This window comes from Anabrus simplex, chromosome 2 (assembly GCF_040414725.1).
Source record: "Anabrus simplex isolate iqAnaSimp1 chromosome 2, ASM4041472v1, whole genome shotgun sequence".
NCBI classification, from domain to species: Eukaryota; Metazoa; Arthropoda; class Insecta; order Orthoptera; family Tettigoniidae; genus Anabrus; species Anabrus simplex.
Window position 1 is genome coordinate 128,894,995 of NC_090266.1, and position 24,763 is coordinate 128,919,757.

Sequence of the window (24,763 nt, forward strand, 5' to 3'; positions counted from 1 at the left end):
GGATTGACGTGCGAGAGCGTTCTTGCACGGCATCGATGAACACATCGTATGCCTCTGGAACAGGTTCGATGTCTGCTACCATTTCATCTAAGCGCTTTGTGTACTTCAACCAGTCAGCTTTCTTAAAGTTATACCGCCTTCTGAATGGCACAAATCGTGGATGAACTGCTGAGAAAACTTGGCACATAATGGGTCTGTGTTGTGTGTTGGGTATAGGTTCGCAGACAGACTTCACACACTGCTGTGATATAGAATCGCTGACAAAAATGAGATCTGGGTTGTATCCACGTCTCCATCGACGACTGTTGAAAGAAGCGGGAAGTTTACTGTCACGTATTAAGGACAGTTGACTAGATTCTAACCACGCAATCACAGCTCTACCATCTTCATTGTCTTCTCTACATCCCCATAAGCAGCTATGGTCGTTGAAATCTCCCACGATGACACGAACCTTCTCCAGAAGTACCGAGATCAATTTTGATAGGGTAGGCTAAAAAATAATGTTATTGGCTTTATGTCCCACTAACAACTTTTATGGTTTTTTTGAGATGTCGAGGTGCTGGAATTTAGTCCTGCAGGAGCTCTTTTATGTGCCAGTAAATCTACTGACACGAGGCTGAGCACCTTCAAATACCATCGCACTGAGCTCAGCCTTGCCAAGTTGGGTTCAGAAGGCCAGCGACTCAACTCTCTGAGCCACTCAGCCAGGCGTGGAGGCTAGAGAGCCGAGTTTAAGTAATTGTTGAACGTCAACTAGTTATAAAAATACTGATTGATTAAACTAATATGGTAATTAGAATAACCTAATTGCCTACCTACTTACAAGCAAGGTACTTTGGAATTATGTTCTGACTATCTTTTTAACACTGCAAATAAATCCATCTATTATTTAAAACTCCCAGTAAGAAGAGGACAGTGAATGCGAGTGGGTATTATTTTCAAATGAGCTGAGCTCGAGAGTCCATTATAGCATACGATTTTTTCAGTGTACCATGACTCTGTATGTATTGCTTCAGAAGAAGTTTGGCTCCCCGCCAGTGTCCAGTGTGCCAATAAGGAGCCGTGTGTGTCGCATGGCTCACTTAGCCGTGATTGTGCATGATTTGTGTGCCGTGAACTTGCCATTTCTGTGAATCGATTCACTCCGACACTTGAATGAATCGATACACTGCTTCGAATCATGCACTCAGTAGCCAACACTAGTACAGATACATAGTACATTACCATTAAGACAGATAGCATTGCAAAGTAATTCGTCTTTACAATAATAATAATAATAATAATAGGGTCCTAGGAGTCAACCTAGGAAGGGACTTCACGGCCCTGGCAAATGGGAGTGAAATCCGTCGTTGCGACCATCTGCAACAATAAACTATTGGATTCAGCAAGAGAATCCAACTAGCCTCTTTCACTCCAACTCCAGCACGTAACCTACAAGAGGTGCCCTTGTTAAGCCGAGCAACCCAGTGGAAGGCTGGGTAACCAATCCCAGTGGGAAACTAGGTCAGTGAACCGATCAGTGCTGGGGGCTCCAAGGCTCACAACCTTGGTAGTACCTTGGTCGGTGAGAAATATCACTGACCCCATTCTACAGTTTTTCAACTGTGAAAAAAGCATGGAGGAAATTTCAGCTAAAGCTACTACCCCAGGTGGTAACCAATCCACCGTCGTCTTGTACGACGTTAGCGGGCCTTCGGATTCTGGGGAGCCTGCACCGACATGCTTGGAAGTGATATAGGTGTTGATTCCCATAGGGAATCTGAAATATTTGTCCTGAATGAGCAAATTTATAATACCAATATAAATGGTCCGTTATTGGACATTATAAATTTTCCAGCTAGCTCATTCTTGGTTGCCAGCGTTTCGCCCTCGTGTGCTAGGGTGGGCTCATCAGTTGGTACCTAGCACACCTACCAATACGCTGGCTAGTGCATACCGTGGAGGCCACTGCGTAGGCTAACTGGAGCCACCGGCAGTGCCAGTGCACTAAGAGACTTTGTCTCATCACTAAAAATTGATGCCTGCTTGGCCATCAGATGATATAGGTGTTGATTCCCATAGGGAATCTGAAATATTTGTCCTGATGAGACAAAGTCTCTTAGTGCACTGGCACTGCCGGTGGCTCCAGTTAGCCTACGCAGTGGCCTCCACGGTATGCACTAGCCAGCGTATTGGTAGGTGTGCTAGGTACCAACTGATGAGCCCACCCTAGTACACGAGGGCGAAACGCTGGCAACCAAGAATGAGCTAGCTGGAAAATTTATAATGTCCAATAACGGACCATTTATATTGGTATTATAAATTTGCTCATTCATTTGCTCATCACTAAAAATTGATGCCTGCTTGGCCATCAGATGATATAGGTGTTGATTCCCATAGGGAATCTGAAATATTTGTCCTGATGAGACAAAGTCTCTTAGTGCACTGGCACTGCCGGTGGCTCCAGTTAGCCTACGCAGTGGCCTCCACGGTATGCACTAGCCAGCGTATTGGTAGGTGTGCTAGGTACCAACTGATGAGCCCACCCTAGCACACGAGGGCGAAACGCTGGCAACCAAGAATGAGCTAGCTGGAAAATTTATAATGTCCAATAACGGACCATTTATATTGGTATTATAAATTTGCTCATTCAGGACAAATATTTCAGATTCCCTATGGGAATCAACACCTATATCATCTGATGGCCAAGCAGGCATCAATTTTTTAGTGATGAGACAAAGTCTCTTAGTGCACTGGCACTGCCGGTGGCTCCAGTTAGCCTAATCAGTGGCCTCCACGGTATGCACTAACCAGCGTATTGGTAGGTGTGCTAGGTACCAACTGATGAGCCCACCCTAGCACACGAGGGCGAAACGCTGGCAACCAAGAATGAGCTAGCTGGAAAATTCATAATGTCCAATAACGGACCATTTATATTGGTATTATGCTTGGAAGTATCGGAGACTCCACGAAAGATCAAACATGGAGCCAAGAATTTCTTTGCTACCTTTAATGCCAATTCTCTCCAGAACGTAGGAAAACTGAAACAGCTCACAGATATCCTATTGCAACAGCAAATTTTGATTGCAGCAATTCAGGAAATGAGATTTACAGATGAGCAGGCCTTTGAATCTGAAGGTTACAGGATCTTCAAGGGTAAACCTGGTAAACGTGTCATACAAACTGTCCCCCACCTTGGCACAGCATTTGTAGTCAACAAAATGATTCTGGACTCGATAACAAATTTCACCTCTGTGAATAGCAGAGTCTCGATTCTGTCCTTTCGAAGCACAAACAAAACGTATACTATTGTGAACATTCATGCGCCGATCAACCAAGCGAACAAGAGAGACCCAGAGGGAAATGATAGATTCTGGGAAGAACTTGAGGAGATTTTATCCAAGATTCCAGACAAACATACCATAATCATGCTTGGAGATTTCAATGCGCAGGTAGGCAAAGAGAGAAAGTTCCGAAACATCATTGGAAACTATCCTGCTCACCAGAGAACAAATCGTAATGGAGAAAGGCTAATAGAGCTGTGAAAGGCATTTAACCTCGTAATGAAGTCTACTGCTTTTAAACACCTGCCCAAGAAACAGAAGACCTGGAAATCCCCAAATCACCACCTTGGTGAATTCCAGATTGATCATGTCGCAATCGCGCGGAAGGCTCAAAGAGAAATTCAGAATGTTAAAGTTCTAAGACAAGCAAAACTGGACTCAGATCACTATCTAACCAAGATAAAAATCAAACTGCTCCCGAGAAACACAAGGAGAGTTCGAGCCAAAAGGATTGAAAGATTTGATAGAGAAAAACTAGGATCTAACCATGAATTCACTCAGAAACTACAATCGGTGGATGCAGAGAACTGGGAACAACTGCGCGAGGCCCTGGTCAAAACAGCTAAAGAGACGGTTCAGCTTACTAAGCCCAGGAAGCATGCTTGCTGGAACAGTGAATGTGATGCAGTGATAAGGCAAAGACAGCTCGCCTGGTAGAAATAGAACTCGCTAAAGAACTAAGTCAAATGGACAAACTTCTTGAATGAGAGAAAGTGTGCAGCAAAAACCATCCACAGCATTAAACGTGCTTTTGATAAACACCAGCTGGCTCAAATTGAGCAGGATTTCAAGAACAACAATACACGTGACTTTTATAAAATATTTAAAAGCAACTTGAGGAAATACGACTCACCGAGCCTACAGTTCAGAGATTCCAATGGGAACCTAGCCCATAACGACAAGGAAAACTGCCGGATCCTTGCAAAACACTTCGAATCCCTTCTTAACTGCAAGGCCCCAATGTCCAGATTCACATTTGAAGATAAAACAACAGTTCACCGAGATTCAACTCCACCTACGAAAGAGGAAGTCAGATAGATTATACAATCCTTGAAGAATAATAAAGCGCCGGGTGAAGATTCGATAATAGCTGAATTGTGGAAGTTTGCTAGTGACAATGCAGTGGAAAAATTAACGCACATCATACATGAAATCTGGAACACAAAGACTTCCAAGTGACTGGACATCTGCCCTAATCCACCCACTTCATAAGAAAAGCGACAAGTCGGATGTTAACAACTCTGGCGGCATCTCCCTCCTACTTATAACCTACAAAATTATCTCGAAAGCTCTTCAAATCAGGGCAGAAGAACAGCTGGATCCAGAGCTGGGTGATTACCAAGGAGGTTTCAGGAAAGGACGGTCATGTGTGGAGCAGATTATGAATCTGAAATCTATCCTTTCATATCTTAAACTAAGGAGCAAGCCTTTTGTAGTAACGTTCATCGACTTTAAGAAGGCCTATGATTCAATTGATAGAACTACCCTACTTCAGATCTTAAAGGAATTTGGCTTGGACGGTAAAACAAGAGTGATCATGCAACAGACTCTCGCCAACACCATCTCAAAAGTGAAGTTTAGAGGAGAGATTTGAGAGGCCTTTGAAATACGGACAGGAGTTAGGCAAGGAGATGGTCTCTCACCTCTGTTGTTCAACTGCGTTCTTGAGAAAGTGATCCGTGAATGGCGCAGAGAAATGAGTTATGAAGGAGTTGAAAGCGGAGTCAGACTAGGCCACAAGAACAAGAACCCCTCAATTGACTGTCTAGCATTTGCAGATGATCTCGCGGTTTTCGCTGATTCCTTGGATGTGGTCACGAAGCAGATCAACCAGCTTCAAACACAAGCTGCAAAGGCGGGCCTCCAAATCTCCTTTGAGAAAACAAAATTCATTACAAACATCAAACTGGCGCCAAGTGAGCTAGAAGGGACTCACGGAAAAGTCAAGCGAGTTGAAAAATTTAAGTATCTTGGTGAATGGATAGAACCTAACTTGTCCGAAAAAGAAGCCTTTTCTTCACGCATGAGTAAAATGGCAATGGCTTACCATCTGACTAAAAATGTCTATGCCCTTGCCTGTCCCATCGTCGCTATAAGACCTATCTGTGTCGGTGCGACGTAAAGCAAAATAGCAACAAAAAAAAAAAAAAAAAAATGTCTATAACAAAAGATCTATATCTCTGAATGCAAAACTCAAACACTATTGCACTGTTATCTGGCCAGAGGCTCTATATGCAGCAGAATGTCTCGCCATGAACAAAACAGGCATGATGGAGAAATTGGAGGCCAAGGTAAGAAAGATTTTGAGAAAAATCTTAGGTCCAGTCAAAGACAACGGCGAGTTTAGGAGACGGCACAACCAGGAGTTGTACTCGCATGTGGAGAAAATAACTGATGTGATGTGAAAAAGGAGGATTACTTTTTATGGACACATGGCCCGAATGAATTCAACACAGTTAACCAACCGCATTTTCACTTTCCTTCAAGAGAAAAAGGCAAAGGGGGCATGGTTCAGTGAGGTACAGAAAGATCTGCAGGAGATTGGGATCTCATTTGAAGATATCCAGGAGCGTGTCCCACTTAAGAAAAAACTCCAAGAACATCATTCCTACCAAAGCCGAAGATGAAAATTGGAAAGGCATGGACGGAAGAACGAAAGGAGCAACACCATATACGAATGAAGGAGTACTGGACCAACATTAAAGCTCAAGGGAAACAGTTGAAATGACGTGGTCCTTAGTTGGCCGAAACGAAACAATAGAGAACAGTAATAATAATAATAACAATAATAATAATAATAATAATAATAATAATAATAATAATAATAATAATCGTATGCCTCAGCTACCGTGTGCAGACATTTCAAGTTGATGCCATCTGGCTGTCTGCTCGTCAATTTTGACATTCCGTTTTACTCTAGGCCCACTAGATGGCAGACCGAGTAAACCGAAACTCTCTTGGGTGTCTATGGCTGAGATTTAATTTTGTCGGGTAAACACCAAATGTGTCACCAGAGATCTTTTACATGCCAACATCGTACGACATGGAGTGTCGAATGGACTTTTTTCCACCCTTCAAAAATCCGACTACCTCTGCCGGGTTTGAACCTGCTATCTTGGGATCCGGAGGCCATCACTCTACCACTGATCTACAGAGGCAGCTGTCTTTATAATGAAATACATCGTCGTCGTACATGACTGAATTACTATCAACATATCTTAGAGAAACTGTAATGTACATGAAACCGAAATTGAGTTTCATTTCCACGATGCATTCCTCCTATAAAAAGGAAACCATGTAGCTTATCAACCTTCATTTCAACCACATAAATATTCAGCAAAAATTGCAAAATCACATTAGAGGACAAATACAATTTTTTAAGTAGAAATAGTCTGGAACATAGATTAGTGAGGTTGGACATCCTGCCCGTCATCATTCATGAGTCGCTGTTGAACGTACTGTACTTGTCAAAATTAGTAAGTTTCTATTTTACACAATAATAATGAAATGTTGATGAAGACGACATACACCCAGCCCCCGTGCCAGAGAAATTAACCAACGGTGGTTCAAATTCCTGACCCTGTCGGAAATCGAACCCGCACCCTGTGACCAAAGGCCAGCACGCTGACCATTTAGCCATGGGGCCGGACAATAATAGTGAAAAACCACGTTCACTGCAGCTATTGTTGATTGGATATTTCTTCTCTTTAAAGAACAGTGAGTACCACGAATTAATATCCTGTTTTGTTGATTCCTGTAAACTTTGTATGTACGGTGTTGGTTCGCCAGTTCCTAGTGTATCTACTGAATGAAAACTTTGTAGACCAATAAATTCAGTTTTATGTTTATTGCTTTCAGTCGTCACGACAGTGCTTTCAATGACAACAGTCGCTCAAGTACAAATCCTGTCGAACCTAACCTAACCCTGCGACAATCAGTGGTTTTCGGTGGATCACAACCTAACCGGTCATTATAATTTGTTTTCGGTGGATCACAACCAAACCTGTCCCTATCAGTGGTTTTCGGAAGAATACAGTGGTTTTGTCACAAACCAATACAGACTCTTGAATCTTCAGGAATGCCAATCTCGATGTCCATAGTCTTTTTAGCGTTGTCACACAGCTGAAATGTCACTTTAGAGGTAATTGTAAAAAGTCATATATAGGCTCTACAGATACATAGTACATTACCAATTCCATCTCGATAGCTATGAGACGCACACTGCATAGCGGTTTCGCTCTATAGATAAATCATATTATAGTGACAAGAATTTGTTTTAAAGAAAACATCTGTCCGGCATGAAGGTCCAGAAGGAAAATACTTTCATTGGAATCCTTATTTACATGTTCACCACCCTAGTAGGTTTAAATAAACCTTATAAATGCTTCGTAAGACCCATTCTCGAATATGGATCTGCATGCTGGGATGCGTACAGGATGGGTTTAATAAATTCCCTAGAGAAAGTTCAAAGAAGAGCGATGCGTTTCGTAACTGGGAATAGGAAGAATACCATTAATTGGGAAAGTCTTGAATCTAGAAGAACTAGAACTCACCTGCGTGGTCTTCATAAGAGCTATATGGGAAGGGCTGCTTGGAATTGTATTAGGAATAGGTTGGAACCTCCCTCATACTTATCGAGAAATTATGATAAGCACAAAATTAGGGCCAGAAACCAGCATACGGATGTGTGTCATAACCTCCCCTTCGCCTTCCTCTCTCCAACTCATATATACGACCTTGTGCCGTCACTCTGAGACACATTCTTTGGCCTGTTGGAGAGAGACGACAGCTACACTGGTGCATGTCTCCAACGAAATATACATTGCGTAACCAGGGCTATTGTTTGACGGGTAAAGCCATGAAGTACGAACACTTCTTTCACACTTTGTAACTAATCTCTACTGGGATAGTGCTTTGTTCACTCTGGAAGCGAGGGGTGATTCCTTTCAATTCCTCGTAGAAACATATTGAAAATTAATATGGAGCTGAAATACTTAACGAATCATTTCTGCACATCCTTGAAATACATTTTGAACTATCCTCAGTGCTAACCTCGAGTAGCGCATCTAGTGCTCTCCTTGAGTATCACAGAACAGATGGTACAACAGAGTTACCTCTTGTTTCAGGACATTCTATCTTACATCTGTATTTTTGTCATTAGTTTTCTTGTTGGAGCGTTTCTTATTAACCTTAACCTCTATTTGGTGTCAATGTAAGTTATTTGAAATTCTTTATATGTATTGATTTTCCCTTTTCGAGATATTGTAAACAAGCATGTAAGTGGTTGGGAAGTCTCTCTTGATTATATTTTTGGAAAGGATTGTATTGTTTTTCAGAAAGGATGTTGATCATCCTGTATCCTTATTTACTCTGGAACCATTCTTGCGTCTTTGATATTAAAACTTGCTGTTAAACAATGTTGTACATACATTGCCTTTTATCATGCAAAGCATGTTAATGTTCTTATCAAAACAAAATATATTCATAGCTGAATTATTGTTAAATCTCGGATGCTATTTCCTGGCTTTTCCACCCTTGTCTGGACCCCTGTTTGATAGGTATTATCACCCCTCCTGTTTTATTTCATTCAGGTAGGATCTAGAATATTCTTCCCAATATTTTGCATACGTACACCCCCCCCCCTTTGTACCACCCACTTTGGAATTCTACTAGCCCTACAGTTCCTACTTAAGCTTTCACTGCCTTCTTGCTTTGACTAGTTTCAGTTTATATCTGGGCGATTTGAGTTTATACTCCCAAAATCAAACCTCATATAGTTTCACTTCTTTTCCATTACTGTGTATTGCGATAATGACACCTTTATTTCATGAGTGTGGTAATGAGTTTCATGATGGCATGGAACACTTGGTATCAATATGACACAATGGAAGTAGACTTCCCCATATGATGTTCTCTATGTTACTACTACTATGGTAGCTAACCAAACCCCCAAATGTTACACCTCAAAGCAAGTTTGGAAGATGTAACAACGCAACTTTTTGCATGTGAAAATCATTCTGTGACAAGGGCCGCAGAATAAACACGTCAACAGGTCGGTGCGAGTATCTTTACTGGAACAATAACACAATGTGTTAACTGTACATATATTCCTTTAGCAAAAAGGAAACACGTAACTATTTTACAGGTTGAAGTCAAGGTAAGAACTATAATCCAATGGGCAGCAAGCAGCAGTAGAAATCTAATAAGCTTCATGAAGTAGCAGGATACTACTTTTGTATACCAGCTACACCATTGGAAGAAAGAGCTGTTGCAAGCAGACGTGATCTCTTAAGATAAGTAATGTGTTGCAATGGCTACATCGAATACCATGATGCTCCTAAGGCAGTACGTGGAATTAGAGCCACAGCATAGGTTGACCGACCCTGTCAAGTACTGGACTCCAATGGAGAACCAATCTAATCTGCTTCATGAAGTAGCAGGATACTACCTTTGTATTCCAGCTACCCCTGCTCAGCAAAGAGGATGTTTTCTGTTGCCAGACAAATAATCACAACAAGAAGGAATTCCCTATCACCTGTATCAGCGAACACTATGCTTTTCTTACATGGAGACTCTAAATATATGTTCAAGTAAAACATACAGTCTTGATCTTAGTTCCTTATTGACTGAAATGTTTATTTTTATTTTTGGTTTATGGCTGTGGCTCTAAATGTATTTTTGCTATTACACTCTCTTTTTTGTAATATACTTCCCTTGAATATACCACAAAGGGGATTAATTATTGTTTCATTAACTGATGTACCTGGGGCGAGCCTCAGCTACCGGGCGGGTCGCAGGGGGCGGATTGCGAACGGCCCTCAAATATGGGGGTTAGCTGCGAATAAGGAGAAACCTGAATAAGCAGTCCCGGGCTGAGGCAAATGCTGGCTTGCAGAGAGAGGGAGAAACCTCAAAGGCTAAGGGAAGAAATCCTGACAGAAAATCTAGCAGGCCAAGAGCTATGGGGGAGGCAGCCCAAGTGTCTTGAGATAAAATCATTAAAAGAAACTACAGAGGGGAAACTGGACTGATTAAACTGTTGACTACCAAGCGAGGAAAAAGGATCGTGAATATGACAACATGGAATGTAAGAGGACTGGCTGGTAAGGAGTTTGAACTGATGTCGGAAATGTTGAGAGCGAGGCTGAACATTTTAGCAGTGACAGAGACCGAGAAAAAAGGCAATGGATGGGAACAGCTAATGGAACCAAGCAGTGGTGAAAGGTTTTAATGTTTCATTCAGGCGTGGGCAAGGAACAGAGACCAAAGGGAGGAGTCACCATAGTTATCCCTGAAGGCTACTGACATGTCAAGTGCTGGAAATTCATCAATGAACCTTCAACAGCAGCACCAATGAAGACACCACTTTCATTGCCATATCTGCACCCAACGATGATATTTCAGAAGAGAAAGACAGCTTCTACGACGAATTGCAGAGGACAGTGGATGACACCACTTGGTGATTTCAATGGCAGGGTTGGAAACAACACAGAGGGAATGGAGGGCCTCCTGGGGAAATACGGAGAGACACACCAGATCAATAATGGGAGAAGACTCCTGGATGTGTGTGCAGGAAACGATTTTGTAATCACAAATACTATGTTCTCACACAAAGAAGCACACCGCTATACAAGAGGAGTCCCCAGCCGCGTAAGAACTCTCATCGACTACATCCTAACACAGAGAAGCCAGTGGAGATTTATCCCGGATGCAAGAGTGTATAGAGGTTATGAGATTGGAAGTGACCACTATCTAGTAGTTATGCGACTGCATGTTAACATCAAGACGTAAGACCCTGTTAGCAGGAGAAAACCTAAAGAAAGAATAAAGGTCCATAAAGCCTATCAAATGGCAGTTAAACAAAGGATTGACCTAATGGAATTGCCACTTATGGGAGAAGACCAACTGGAGGAGATAATCCTTGAAGCCACAGCCGAAGTCTGTGGAAAGTCCAGCGGAAGGCAACGGCAGAAGAGGACACCATGATGGATGGAAGGGATAAAGGAGCTGGTTAGAAAGAAGAAGGAACTGTGGAAGAAATACTTAGTTACGAAAGACCCGAGTGATTATGAGGCCTACAAAAACCAAAAGCTTGCAGTGAAGAACGCAGTGAAAAATGCAAAACAACAATCATGGGAAAAGTTTGGAGAAACAATGGAAGGAAACCTCCAAAACAACCAAAAGCTTTTTTATAGGGTGCTGAAATCTTTACGAACAGAGAAACAGTGTCCCCTTAAGGTCATAAAGGACAAAAGCGATAACCTCCTCCGAAGTGAAAATGACATCATGGAACCATGGAAAGAACACTTTCAGGAACTGGTAGGAGGGAATAAGGAAACCAGGGATAATGATCAGGTTGGAGAAGAACAGCAGCACCAAGAGGAAGGTTGGACCTGTGAAGAATTATCCATTGAAGAAATAAAGCGTGCATTGACAAAAATGAAACTAGGCAAAGCTGCAGGTCACGATCAGATAACACCCGAGATGCTCAAGTTTATGGGAAAAAGTGGCGAAGACTTGTTCCACCGGATTATCTATCTTGTCTGGAAACAAAGAAGATACCAACCGACTGGGAGTATAGTGTCATTCTGCCAATATTCAAGAAAGGACATAACAGAGATTGCAAAAACCATCATGGTATATCGCTCCTGAGTATGCCGGGGAAAATATATGCAAGGATTTTGGAAAACAGGCTAAGGCAAGTTATAGAACCACAGTTGGACGAGGCGCAGTGTGGGTTCCGACCAGAAAGAAGCAGCCAAGACCTCATATTTACCATCAGGCAGATCAGTGAAAAACTGATGAGGTACGGAAAAGACCCACACCTGGCCTCCAATGACCTAGAGAAGCCTTTGATACCATTCTGAGAGATGAAATTTGGAAGACACTGAAGCAAAGAAGTGTCATTATCATCAAATCATGTAATGGGCAGGTGCAGAAATTCAAGCTTGGCTATAAGTTTCTGAAGCCAGTGTATATCACCTATTGTGCCTTCACTGATGGCATACTACTACTTGGAGACTCAGAAAGAAACCTCAAAAGAAGTTGTTAATCTGGGAAGGAGAGATGAAAAAGAGGGGCATGAAAATCAATGCTAGAAAGAATCAGACCACAATGATGTCACGGCAGCCTAACCCACATCAGCTTACACGGAATGACGGCACTGTATTGGACCAGACCACAGATTTTAAATATCCTGGAGCTACAGTGCAGCAAGATGGTAGAATGGATGGTGAAATTACAGCTCGATCCCAAGCCTCAGGGAGACTCTTCAATGAACTTAACAATCCATCTGTGACTAAATCCATGAAACTTTGTGTATACAAAGTGATATATCTCCCTAACTTGCTCTAGGGCTGCGAAACCTGGACATTGACCAGCAAACGTTGCTTAAAGAACAGTATTATATGTTACAATCCAATGGCTCGGCTGCTTGACATCCAGTTCATACTAAAACAAACTACTCCACTCCACTGCGTAACAGTTACGGCGGAGGAAGTGGAGGCAATCGGAGATACCAATACATGTAGTGCAGGGTCCGCCGTTTTAATCTTGGTTCACCATTTTACACGATCTTGGGCATTGTGTGGTCTTAGGTTCAGAGTCTTCATTATCAGCACATACTGTGTTGTGCCAATGCTGCCTTGGACATTCACATGGGCGTTGCCCATAATTTCAAAGGAGTGGGTGAAATTGGCAACTTTTCCAAGTGCAGCACGCAGGATGTGACAATACAATTGGAGACTCTTTCCCCATGCTTTCACAGTGATGGGTACGATGCCCATTTGCTGGCGAATTGTGTCGTTTTTGACATGATGCTGGAATGTGATGCCCATCGACCAATGGAGCATAGGCATTTCCATGTCGTGTAATTGGCGCTCCATAGCGTTGCCAGCTGGTCGACATTCAACAGCGTATGAAGCAACAGGACTTACCACCATCAGGTATACTGGATTTTGGTTTTCAGATATAGTTGCAACCTTTTGTCGCAGAGTACGCCTGTGACTTCCCATCATCTCATCCAAGCTTCCTTTATCCTACTTCACACTTCATCACCCATCCCACCATCAGTCTCTAAGTGAGGTCCTAGATACCTGAAGCTGACGGTCTTCGTTCAGGTCTCTCCAACTTGGATGGAGCCATTGCTCGGGAAGGTTTCCAGGTATTTGGTCTTCTTTTTGTTCAATCTAAGATTGTTTTGTGAAAGACGGCTGTTCCAATCTTCAACTTGATGCTGCAAACCTCTTCTGGTGGTATCAGCAAGTGCAACATCATCTGCATATAAGAGAGTCCAGAGGGATACTCCTTTGCAGGTCCCATATGATTGTGTCCATGACTAGGACAAAGAGCAATGGGGACTGCAGAGCCTTGGTGTACACAGACTTTGACTGGTAAGCTCTCCCGAGGTACCGACAGCACAATATACATGACCTGTGGTGTTCGAGTATAGTATCTTGATCCAACTGATAAGCATTTCTGGTACACCATGGCCACGAAGCGCATACTAGATCACATGGAGTGGAACACTGTCGAAAGCCTTTTCAAGATCAAGGAGGGCAATATGCAGTGGCTATTGTTCTTCTCAGTGCTTTTCAATGAGCATTCTGACAACAAAGATTCCACCAGTTGCTCCAGCACCTTTGATGAAGCCGCAGTGGTTGGTACTTATGCTGACAATTTCACGCAGTCATCAATCAATGATTCTCATAAACATCTTCAATCTGTGCACTTTATGAATCTCATATTCACAATGTTACGTACTGAGTTATAATACTGACCAGGAAAACTAGTAGAAAGAGCCAGCTGTACTTCAAGCTGGCTCAGTTAACTAGAAAAAGAAACTCAGGATAGTAAGGAATTTCAAGTTACCCAATTGCAACAGTCAAGTTTTAGGGAGGAAGGGGGTCTGAGATTGCTCTTGGTAAACTGTCGAAGTGTAGTAAATAAACAATTAAAATTCGGTACATTGATGGAATCTTATGAGACTGATGTGGTGATAGGAATGGAATCGTGGTTGAAAGAAGGGGTGGGTAATACAGAAGTATTTCCAGAAGGGTACACAGTCTATCGTAGAGACCGAGGAGATAAAAAGGGAGGGGGGGGGGGTGTTTATTCCGGTGAAGGAAACTTACTGTTCACATGAATGGTTTACTGATGAAAGGGATGAAATATTAGGGATAAAATTAGTTTGTGATAATATGAAGGAGGTGGGAATTATAGGAACATACAGGCCTGGAAGAGAGGAAAGAGACATGGAAATCTTTGAGAAAATAATATATTATACTCGTAAAAACAATAATAATGATATGGTAATAATTGGGGGAGACCTAAATTTGCCTGAAGTTGAATGGAAAGGAGCTGCAAGTGAAGCCCATGAAGAGAAACTGGCAAATAAGCTAATTTGGGAGGGAGGATTTACACAAGTAGTACAAGAACTGACTCGTCTCAATAACTTACTAGATGTATTCTTGGTTAAACCATGGGAAATTGTTTATAAAACTGAGGTAATTGAAGGAATAGGAGACCATAAGGCTGTAATAATGGATGTAGGACTCGTACCAAAAAGGCTTAATAAGAGGGTTACACAAGACAAGAAATTGTACAGAAAAACTAAAGTTGATGAATTTGGGACTTACCTTAAATCACAATTCAGTTGTTGGATAAGTGAAGGGAATAACGTGGATACACTTTGGGCTAAATTTAAAGGAATCATTTGGGAAGGAGAGAAGAGATTTGTACCTGTTAAGAAGGGTAAAATGACCTCAGACCCTGTTTATTATACAAGGGAAAAAAGAAAGTTAAAAAGAAAATGTAGAATAGTAAACAGGAAAATCAAAGAGGGTAGGGAGAGTAGAGAAACTAGGAAACAGCTAATAAGGGAACTGAATAGAGTGAAAAAGGAAGCAAAAGAGAATTATATGAATGGCATACTTCAAGAGGGTAATGACCACAAAGGGAAATGGAAAATGCTGTATTCATATATCAGGAATCAAAAAGGAAAAGGAATCCAAATTCCTACAATGATGGGAGAAGGGGGTGAACACTATTTAACAGATACTGAGAAAGCAAACCTATTTAGTAGGGAATTTAGAGATTCAGTAGATGATTGTCAAGAGTTGGAAACCAAAACAGAAAATAGAGAGGGAGAGAGACAGAGGGAAACAAGAAGCTTCTCATTCACAAACAAAGATATTTTCAGAGAAATCCAACTGCTTCAGCAAGGAAAAGCAGCAGGAAGTGATCAAATTACTGGGGGGGTATTAAAGACAATGGGGTGGTACATAGTGCCTTATTTAAAATTTCTCTTTGACTATGTCACAAATAATAGTGTAATACCAAAGGAATGGAAGGAATCTATAATAATACCAATTTATAAAGGAAACGGTGATAAAAGGAAACCAGAGAACTACAGACCAATCAGCCTGACCAGTATAGTTTGTAAAATACTGGAGAGTTTAATATCGAAGTACATCAGAGGGATATGTGATGATAAAAATTGGTTCATGAGGAGCCAGTATGGATTTAGAAAGAAATTTTCTTATGAGGCACAACTGGTGGGATTTCAGCAGGACATATCAGATCAGTTGGATTCAGGAGGTCAGTTAGTTTGCATAGCCATAGATCTTTCCAAAGCCTTTGATAGAGTGGAACATGGAATATTATTAAAGAAATTGGAGGGAATAGGATTGGACGTAAGGGTTACATGTTGGATAAAAACATTTCTAAATTCTTTTTTTTTTTTTTGCTAGGGGCTTTACGTCGCACCGACTCAGATAGGTCTTATGGCGACGATGGGATAGGAAAGGCCTAGGAGTTGGTAGGAAGCGGCCGTGGCCTTAATTAAGGTACAGCCCCAGCATTTGCCTGGTGTGAAAATGGGAAACCACGGAAAACCATCTTCAGGGCTGCCGATAGTAGGATTCGAACCTACTATCTCCCGGATGCAAGTTCACAGCCGCGCGCCTCTACGCCCACGGCCAACTCGCCCGGTATTTCTAAATTCAAGGGATCAGAAAGTCAAAGTAGGAAATAATGTATCTCAGGAAGAGAAAGTTTGGAAGGGAATTGCACAGGGTAGTATAATCGGTCCGTTACTTTTCTTAATATACGCAAATGATTTAGGGAACAAGATAACATCAAAAATAAGATTGTATGCAGATGGCATTATTATTTATAGGGAAATAAACAACACTGAGGATTGTTCAGAATTACAAAGGGACCTTGAAAGTATCCAACAATGGGTTGAAGAAAATAATATGAAGGTTAATGGAGGCAAATCAACTGTTACAACTTTTAAAAACAGGAGCTTTAAAACTGAATTTGAATATACTTTGGATGAGGTAGTTATCCCAAAAGATGGCAAGTGCAAATACCTAGGTGTGAGATTTGAAAGTAATTTGCACTGGAAGGGTCATATTGATGACATTTTTGGGAAAGCATACAGATCGTTACATGTCATAATGAGGCTACTTAAAGGATGCAACAAAGAATTAAAAGAAAAAAGTTACTTGAGTATGGTTCGTCCATTATTGGAATATGCAAACAGTGTTTGGGATCCTCACCAAGAATACCTAATAAAAGAAATAGATAGTGTGCAGAGGAAAGCAGCAAGATTTGTAACAGGGGATTTCAGGAGAGAGTAGTGTATCAGAAATGTTAGAGGAACTTGGATGGGAAACTTTAAGTAAGAGAAGGGAGAAAACTAGACTTACAGGATTATATAGAGCCTATACAGGAGAAGAAGCATGGGGAGATATCCGTGAGAGGCTTCAGTTGGAAAATAATTATATCGGCAGGACTGACCACAAATATAAAATCAGAAGGAATTTTAGCAGAAGCGATTGGGGTAAATTTTCATTCATTGGGAAGGGTGTGAAGGAGCGGAACAGTTTACCAGGGGTAGTGTTTGATCCTTTTCCAAAATCTGTACAGATATTCAAGAATAGAATAAACAGCAACAGAGAAAATAAATGAAGTGTTAGAGGGCATTCGACCAGTGCAGGTTATTGTAAATAAAAAAATGTGTGTGAATAAATTAATTCCATCCCCTGGTCTAAGGAGTTTGGATAGCCAAAATAGGGGACTGCCTGTAGGGGTGAAGTACAGTGGGGACTTCGAGGGCCCTGGGACCGCTACGGTAGCTGTGAAGGCCCTTCAGGAACTCTGAAAAGTGGTGGCAAAAGGGGCTCTGGTTAAGACGCAGCAGGTCGTTATGCTACTTGGGATCCAGAACGGGTTAAAAAAAAATAGTAAATAAATAAATGCAATGTAAATATTAATCTTATACCAGTTGTATATTATCATTTGAAGTAATTCCACTTACTGTATATCAGTTGACTATATTTGTAAGTAGTACAGGAGATATTATAAGTAGAATTTTGTAAACAATGTAAATTTATTAAGGATGAGCTGTGTGTTTAATAGAAAAAATTGTTAACGTAAATTTATAATATTGTATTATAGGAAAATTTTCTTCTCTTGTCAATTTAATATTAGTGCTTGACAATAATGTATTTTAGTGTACCATTTGCCACCGAGGTAGACACCTCATTTGCAAATAAAGAGATTTTGATTTGATTTGATTTGATGATGCATATGAAATACACACAATGCAACTGTATTGACTAATGTGGATTTTTATTTTCCCCTTTTTTTTAAAGGGAATTTTGTGTAGTAGGAGGTGAATTGGATGGCAATTTGCACATTCTGCTGGCTCACCTTTTTGTTTAATGATAAAGACACAGTAATGTTCATAACCCAATGACTGTATGAAACAGGACTTCCCACCATGAGGTGTACTGTATTTTGGATTTCAGATGTAGTGGCAACCTTTTGTTGCAGAGCACGCCAGTGACTTTCCTCATCTCATCCATGCTGCCTTTATCCCACTTCGAGGAGCTGTGAGAACAGAGCCAGAGTCGAAGTCAACTATTGCCTTGAAAACATTGGTCAGCCAGTTGATCGAGGGTTCTTTTAATTCCTGCAAGTTCCAGAAGTCTGCTGGAGGGTCGTCTGATCCAGGCACGTTTTTTGTTCTTCATACTCCTGATAGTGCCTATCTCAACATACTGCTGATTAAATACTTCTGCCTTAAAGTTATCTATACATACCTGCACGCGGCTGTGAGCTTGCATCCGGGAGATAGTAGGTTCGAATCGCACTATCGGCAGCCCTGAAAATGGTTTTCCGTGGTTTCCCATTTTCACACCAGGCAAATGCTGGGGCTGTACCTTAATTAAGGCCACGGCCACTTCCTTCCAACTCCTAGGCCTTTCCTATCCCATCGTCGCCGTAAGACCTATGTGTCGGTGTGACGTAAAGCCCCTAGCATCTATACATACCCTTCCATTTTTCACCAAAATTCATAGGACTCCAAATTATGATTGCCATCATGTTATCCTTAGCTGACCATTTTTTTTTTCTAAATTCAGCTAAGGATAATATGAAGACAATCATAATTGGCTGAATTTGATATTAGCCTTCCATGCAAGAATTTATATATTGTCCCCTTCAAAAGTGGTAAAAATCATTTAAGGGAGAATATTTTATTTCTACTGTGAATTGGAACATTATTTCATGAACCAGGAAGGGAGTTTTAGCACGTTGAGTCGACTAGAACCAGTTACCAGGTGCGTGGAATTCCCAGCTCAGAGCGAGCGAGAGGAAACAAGCAGATACCGCTAGCCAGACGACCTTCAAATCAGTCATGAACACCACGTGATCAGGCGAAATATGTGTCTAACACTTGATCAATACTAGCAAAGTTATATGACGTCTGAATATGGCAGCCAATCAGGTGATAAATTTCGTGTGAAGTTAATGAAGTGACCAATCGTGTATAATGAGAAGACGCACCCCTGTCTTAAGACGGTGAATTATGGATTTTCCTAAAGAAACTTTACCCTGGATTTCTACCTCTGAACGCGACGAGTGGGGTTTTATTCTGACTTCAACTACAGACGTGAAAAGACGCACTTTGCTCACTGGAGAACTTCGTCTTATTTAGAGCTTCCAACATGTTACAGATAGCAGTTCAGACATTCACAGATTCTATTTACAATTAACTGAAGATATCAAAAGATTAGTTGCTTTTCCATCTCGTCAAACAGCGGTGTGTGTTTTGGACTTGTCTCAGACTTAATTTTCAGTTTCAGCTTTCACAAGAACTTCTACAGAGGAGATTATTGGTTCGAGTGCAAGTCAAGATGCCTGTCTTCCTACAATATGAATGGTGTGGTTTCCAGCGTGCCAGCATGTCCTCAATGAACGAGTAGAATGTGAAGCAGCTCAGACGGGCGAGACCAGGATCGATGGTGCGTAACGCGGTAATGCACTAGGTCATCAGCCCGAGTTCTACGATCGACAGTCACCACCAAGTAATATTTAAACATTGTTATTCTTTCTATTTGTAAAATGTAAAGTGTAATGATATAGCCTCTACTTATTTGCTTAGAAGAATTTCTATTAGTTAGAAATTTTCCATCTCTTCTTTCTTGGTGAAGGTAGTTTGAGATGATGAGTGTGTGTATTTTGAACCTATTAGCTTGTTTTTGAGTGAATGTCATCAAGAAATGTTTCAACTGTCCCGAGTTCATTGTGGCAGGAGAAATAAAAGTAATACGACCTCAACGTTAAACTAGGATCATTTGAATAATTTTATACTTGAATTGAGATCAGATGGGACAGTAATTTCGTGGATTCCATTATATCAGAGTTCATTCCTCGATTATACGATGTATGGTTGGATTCCGAGCGCGATAGAGTCATCTGAGATATTGTTGTGCAGTAGCTTCCGCATGTATGATCTCGCGCGGCCAATAATAATAATAATAATAATAATAATAATAATAATAATAATAATAATAATAATAATAATAATAATAATAATAATAATAATAAATTAACCTAATTATCGCGTAAAGGAACACCTAAGGTCATGAGCATAATAATAATTATTATTGAATAAGATTGATGTGTGCTCATTTTGTATTAATTTAGGCCTGGGAAATGGCAGTATCTGACCGATACATCTATATATTTTTGCTGTGCTATTATAATTATTTGACTGATAGATGGATATTATAGAATTTAGCGGATAAGTTGTGCATCCATTATTGAGTCAATTTAAGAAGAAAATGCCTGACATAATTTCTTTGTTGTGAGCGCAGATTAATTGAGAGCCACAATTATGGTGGAAGGATAAAAATAAATATCGCAGCTCATGAACCGCGTGCGCGTAATGTTGATTCTGACCTGTGTTTAGGCAATTTTGTCGAAAATTTTCGGATGATTTCTGCTCGTAAATTTTCCCTGAACATCGTCGTATGACTGAATTCTTCAATAAAGTGATAATCATTGCTCTATCACATCTCAAGTTGATGAGAGGAATTTCCCACGATATTGTCATCATGAGAATATTTCCCCGACTTTGAATAAACTTGAAAATAATAATCAAGGGCTAGCATTCGTATAAATATGTATATAATATTTCCGTGTATCTTTGTGTGAATGTAGTGTGTGTGATTTGTCTGTGTTTTGCTCATTGTAATTTTACAGTCCATATTTGTGATGATGCTCTTCGCTGTTTTCGTGGATTTTTGGCCATTTTTGTGCCAACTTCAGTGGTTCACTATTTAACAGAATATAAATCTTTAATGAATTTTATTCGTTTTTAAGGAAGAATAGGGTCTTAACTAGCGAATACATTTAAATAAGTATAGGTCATATCAGTGGATTGAATTCACAAAATAGACTTCGTAAGCGTGACATAACCAATTATTATCAATCAATGGGTAAATGTAGGTTAACATGATGTCATATTCCAAGTTATTGTGTGAAGATCAACTACTGAATAATTATGAAAGGAAATTTATTAACTAGTTTAAAGGCTAAGGAAGACGATTCAACCATAATTTCATGGGAGAAAATTTTTTATTTAATTTTTAGAAAGGAGTGAAAATGATCATTTTCAAACTCGATTTAAATGAAGTCCATTGAGGAAGGAAATTTTACTTTCAAATCATTTAATTAATTTTTAACTAAAATCTAAATATTATATTTACAGACTCAGGCATTTGCTGATCCATTTATCGATGGAGTGTCCATGTTAGTAACGACATAAAAGAAGATGAATCATACGAAAAGATCCTAGATTTTGTAAATTATTTGTAGAATTTGAGAAGAGCAGTAGTTGCAATAAATGTGTGAAACCTATTTAGCTTTCTTTCATTTGCCACTAGTTCATCATCTATCCCTGCACTTAAAAATTTCCGCACAGCCGATAAGCGAACGATCTACCCCAGGAGATCCTCACTCACCGGCCGAGCTGAGCCCGGCATGACGGGTGCAATATACATATATAGTTCTAAAGAAGCCAGTGTAGGAAAGGGAGTTTGGAACAAACAACTGAAATTCTATGAGCAATGCATAGCAAATGAATTAGCTGTGTCCAGACCCAAGTTGTAAGAACAGAATGTTTTTTTTCCTATTCACTTTACGTTGCATTGACACAGATAGGTCTTATGGTGACGATGGGACAGGAATGGGCTAGGGCTAGGACTATGAAGGAATCGGCCGTGCCCTTAATTAAGGTACAGCCCCAGCATTTGCCTGGTGTGAAAATGGGAAACCACGGAAAACCATCTTCAGGGCTGCCAACAGTGGGGCTCTCCTGAATACCGGATACTGGCCGCACTTAAGCGACTGCAGCTATCGAGCTTGGTACAGAATGTCTTAGGAATGTTACTGGGCTAAGACGGGACAGCAATCTGTCACCACTACTATATATAACGGTAATGGATGAAACTGCGAAGAAGTTTTTTTTTTTTTTTTTTTTTTTTTTTGCATATACAGGATGTCCGAGAAGTCCCCGGCCCCTAGTTTCATACGTTTCATATTATAGTGGAGTACTTACATATAAAAACTATGAATCCAGGGAATCTGTATGTGCACCATCATGCCTTACACGGAGTTCTATCCGTCTCCAAGTCCTCAATGACATCTTGCGGAGCATCTCAGGACTTATGGAACGAAAGGCTTCCTCCACACTTTGGCGCAATTCTTCATTAGTCGTGTACCGACGTTGAGCCACATGGGACCTGATTATTCTCCATAATGAGTTGTCTGGTGTGGTAAGGTCCGGGCTTCGTGGTGGCCATTTCAACGGGGCTGGAGATGTTGGTGAGCCACGGCCAATCCAGCGGCCTTGAAATTTCATGAAGGAACTCGCGCACCTGCATAGCAAAATGTGCTGGAGCCCCATCCTGCTGTAACCACACATGACCCATGATTCCCTTGTCTTAAAGCTGAGGTATTAACTAAAATTGTAACATATGAAAATAAGATTTTCCATTCGCATACCAATCAAAAATATACAGTCCGCACAAGTGACGTGATGATATCCCAGCCCATACCATAAAATGAGGGGGGTTCCTTTCCAACTCTTTCCTCAGACCAGAAAACCACATTCCTCCTATGTGAACTGTAATATATCGCACATTCATCAGAAAATAACACTCTTGAGCGAGACACGGCAGTTGGGAATTGTGCCAACAAAGCACAGCAGGCTGCAACTCGTTGCTCCATGTCACTGTCAGATAATTCATTCACATGCATCGGCCTAAATCCTTTCATTTTCAAATTTTTTTAAATGTGGTCATGCATTGTTGACCACAGTACTTGAAGTTCAGCTGCTCTTTTGCGAATGGATTTCAATGGAGACTGCTCGATTGAGCGACGGCAGCACATGTTTCTTCCCCCGTCTTCTTACGTCCACTACGCGGCCTGTCTTTGACACTGCCTGAAGCAAACACATGTTTCTCCCAATCAAGCAGAGTAGCTTTACGAGGTGGGGGTTTGCCAAAGTGATCTCTAAATGCACTCATTATCACTGTCATCGTTTGCCCCGTACGTGCCCGTTCGTGCACCCACACACATGCCACTAATCGCTCCTCAACAGTGTAGCTGTGTCCGCTAACGTCCGCCATGACTTAACAACTGAAATGAGAATGACAACAACACTAGCAGCAGGGATACCAATACCAATATAGCAGCAGGGATACCAATACCAATATAACAACTATTGAATTCCCCAATTATACAAACTCAATTGTCCATGCCATAATATAACAAAATAATAATATGAAACTAGGGGTACGGGGAGGGAGAGATATATGAAGTTATTACTATAGTATGGGGAATGAACTGTATAAAAGTACATGAACAACTGGACATAATGCAGCCCTCAAACATTGTTGGTCTACCTCACTCTCCAGAAGTTCAGGGAGTGAAGCCTAAAAAATATTTTGTTTAACATTCAGCATAACATAAAATGTATTGTTTTGTACGGAACAGTCCTAACGAAAGATACCACTTTTCTATAGCTAAATCAGGGTTGAAGTCTTTAATGGATGGTCCATTTACTGCCAGCTGCATGACATCTCTTAGTGCAATGACATCCAGGGAAAGTCCCTGCTTCCTTTTTATCCCACTAACAAAACTGAATCCAAGTTCACAAGATCCTTTTGTTACTGCAGTGCAGTAAGCACTCAGGAAACTTGTGTAGAGTGTTTAATAGTTTGAAGCCCTAAGATATCCAGTAGCCCAGGAACAGTAGTGAAATACAACTCTGCCCTACCACTTTCGAGAGACACAAGCCCCAAAAGTCTTCCCATATCCCCCATCAGATATACAATGAGCGTACACAATGACATCCTCTTCAGCATTTTGGTCTATGGAACTGTCAACAAAATCCTGAAATACTGAATACTTTTCAATACTTTTAACCACACCCTCTTGTAACCGTTTATCAATGAAATAAATGAAACATCTTCAGGTTTTACTATGTACATATAGTTTTGTCTCCATATTTAAACTCAGTTTAGTTGCAAGGGCAACTTGTTTAGAGAAGTAAGTAAAAGGTTTATGTCTATGAAACAGGCCGAGTTGAATAAAGCTGTCATGCTCAAACAATGAAGACTATTTTCTTAACACATTTGGCAAGTGGAGTGTTTCCTGGTTCTGAATGTACTTCAAGCTGCATTAAATTGACGAAATATAAACATTTCTCTTTTGCAAGGAAGCAGAAAATCCTACTGCCCATTTTGAGTCCCTATTCTGCAGGTATTTAACGCACATAGTACATTTCATGCAGTCAGAATCATACGCTACACAATCAGGGGACGATATCCAGCCATGCTCTTTGACATTTTTGTTTCCTGGACGAATGACAAGCAGGGCTAATTCCATTGAAAGTTGCATTTTCCATGTTAGGTATTTCAGTTTCAGTACTAGACATGCCACTTGCATCTCCAGCAATAAACGTCGCCCTTGAAGTCCCATTAGGCATAGTTGTACTGATAGAAGAACTTGTTTCAAAGAAATAACTCAGTTTACTCTCCTTCATCATGCATCAGGCAACACATGACCAAACCAATCAATCA

At 40.8% G+C, this 24,763-nt stretch overlaps 1 protein-coding gene across 1 annotated transcript in view; it reads right to left on the reverse strand.

The window, feature by feature from the left end:
• LOC136863926 (cytoplasmic aconitate hydratase) overlaps positions 1-24,763 on the reverse strand; it is a 781,251-nt gene that overhangs the window by 243,203 nt on the left and 513,285 nt on the right. The window lies entirely within an intron of this gene.